Genomic DNA, 2,945 nt, shown 5'->3' with positions numbered 1-2,945 from the left:
ACACACACACACACACACACACACACACACACACACAATATTGTATGAAATCTCATCACGTGTTGAATCAGACTTTAGTTCCACCAAACTAGCTGCACCTTGACCAGCTTTGAGAACACTTTCATGATACTTTGACTGTCTCTAACTATATTTTGATGATAACACTTTAATGCAGCGCTACATTAACCTATAGTGTGCAGCTCTATCCTCCTGTATGCAGCTCCATTACATGACATGTCACTTGTTAGACTCAATTCTGTGGGCAATCCCCACAGGAGCACTTTGGGGTGAAGTGTCTCAGGGACACAACGACATGCTGACTGCAGTGGGGTTTGAACCTGTGACGGAGCGGACTGGCCATTGGGAATACCGGGAGTTTTACCGGTGGGACGGTCGGACAATTGACTAGCGGTACCGAGTTGGGCCGGTCGGGTCTCCCGGGCAGATTTTTAGTCAGTCCGCCCCTGCCCTGATCCGAACACTAACGCTCAACCCACTGCACCACACGCCTCCTGTATGCAGCTCTTTAGCATGCAGCTCTATCAGTCTGTATGCAGGTCTATAGTGTGCAGCTCTATCAGTCTGTATGCAGGTCTATAGTGTGTAGCTCTATCAGTCTGTATGCAGGTCTCTAGTGTGTAGCTCTATCAGTCTGTATGCAGGTCTATAGTGTGCAGCTCTATCAGTCTGTATGCAGGTCTCTAGTGTGTAGCTCTATCAGTCTGTATGCAGGTCTATAGTGTGCAGCTCTATCAGTCTGTATGCAGGTCTATAGTGTGTAGCTCTATCAGTCTGTATGCAGGTCTATAGTGTGCAGCTCTATCAGTCTGTATGCAGGTCTATAGTGTGCAGCTCTATCCTCCTGTATGCAGGTCTATAGTGTGCAGCTCTATCAGTCTGTATGCAGGTCTATAGTGTGCAGCTCTATCAGTCTGTATGCAGGTCTCTAGTGTGTAGCTCTATCAGTCTGTATGCAGGTCTCTAGTGTGTAGCTCTATCCTCCTGTATGCAGGTCTATAGTGTGTAGCTCTATCAGTCTGTATGCAGGTCTATAGTGGGCAGCTCTATCAGTCTATATGCAGGTCTATAGTGTGCAGCTCTATCAGTCTGTATGCAGGTCTATAGGGTGCAGCTCTATCAGTCTGTATGCAGGTCTATAGTGTGCAGCTCTATCAGTCTGTATGCAGGTCTATAGTGTGTAGCTCTATCAGTCTGTATGCAGGTCTATAGTGTGCAGCTCTATCAGTCTGTATGCAGGTCTATAGGGTGCAGCTCTATCAGTCTGTATGCAGGTCTATAGTGTGCAGCTCTATCAGTCTGTATGCAGGTCTATAGTGTGCAGCTCTATCAGTCTGTATGCAGGTCTATAGTGTGCAGCTCTATCCTCCTGTATGCAGGTCTCTAGTGTGTAGCTCTATCAGTCTGTATGCAGGTCTATAGGGTGCAGCTCTATCAGTCTGTATGCAGGTCTATAGTGTGCAGCTCTATCAGTCTGTATGCAGGTCTATAGTGTGTAGCTCTATCAGTCTGTATGCAGGTCTATAGTGGGCAGCTCTATCAGTCTGTATGCAGGTCTATAGTGTGCAGCTCTATCAGTCTGTATGCAGGTCTATAGTGTGTAGCTCTATCAGTCTGTATGCAGGTCTATAGGGTGCAGCTCTATCCTCCTGTATGCAGGTCTATAGTGTGTAGCTCTATCAGTCTGTATGCAGGTCTATAGTGTGCAGCTCTATCCTCCTGTATGCAGGTCTATAGTGTGCAGCTCTATCCTCCTGTATGCAGGTCTATAGTGTGCAGCTCTATCAGTCTGTATGCAGGTCTATAGTGTGCAGCTCTATCAGTCTGTATGCAGGTATATAGTGTGCAGCTCTATCCTCCTGTATGCAGGTCTATAGTGTGCAGCTCTATCCTCCTGTATGCAGGTCTATAGTGTGCAGCTCTATCCTCCTGTATGCAGGTATATAGTGTGCAGCTCTATCCTCCTGTATGCAGGTCTATAGTGTGCAGCTCTATCCTCCTGTATGCAGGTCTATAGTGTGCAGCTCTATTCTCCTGTATGCAGGTCTATAGTGTGCAGCTCTATCAGTCTGTATGCAGGTCTATAGTGTGCAGCTCTATCATCCTGTATGCAGGTCTATAGTGTGTAGCTCTATCAGTCTGTATGCAGGTCTATAGTGTGCAGCTCTATCAGTCTGTATGCAGGTCTATAGTGTGCAGCTCTATCCTCCTGTATGCAGGTCTATAGTGTGTAGCTCTATCAGTCTGTATGCAGGTCTATAGTGTGCAGCTCTATCAGTCTGTATGCAGGTCTATAGTGTGCGGCTCTATCAGTCTGTATGCAGGTCTATAGTGTCCAGCTCTATCAGTCTGTATGCAGGTCTATAGTGTGTAGCTCTATCAGTCTGTATGCAGGTCTATAGTGTGCAGCTCTATCAGTCTGTATGCAGGTCTATAGTGTGCAGCTCTATCAGTCTGTATGCAGGTCTATAGGGTGCAGCTCTATCAGTCTGTATGCAGGTCTATAGTGTGTAGCTCTATCAGTCTGTATGCAGGTCTATAGTGTGTAGCTCTATCAGTCTGTATGCAGGTCTATAGTGTGTAGCTCTATCAGTCTGTATGCAGGTCTATAGTGTGCAGCTCTATCCTCCTGTATGCAGGTCTATAGTGTGCAGCTCTATCAGTCTGTATGCAGGTATATAGTGTGCAGCTCTATCCTCCTGTATGCAGGTCTATAGTGTGCAGCTCTATCCTCCTGTATGCAGGTCTATAGTGTGCAGGTCTATAGTGTGCAGCTCTATCAGTCTGTATGCAGGTCTATAGTGTGTAGCTCTATCAGTCTGTATGCAGGTCTATAGTGTGCAGCTCTATCCTCCTGTATGCAGGTCTATAGTGTGCAGCTCTATCAGTCTGTATGCAGGTCTATAGTGTGCAGCTCTATCAGTCTG

Source organism: Gymnodraco acuticeps, unplaced genomic scaffold (assembly GCF_902827175.1).
Source record: "Gymnodraco acuticeps unplaced genomic scaffold, fGymAcu1.1, whole genome shotgun sequence".
In the NCBI taxonomy this organism is placed as follows: domain Eukaryota; kingdom Metazoa; phylum Chordata; class Actinopteri; order Perciformes; family Bathydraconidae; genus Gymnodraco; species Gymnodraco acuticeps.
The sequence above is the reverse complement of the archived record's forward strand: the minus strand, read 5'-3'. Positions refer to the sequence as shown.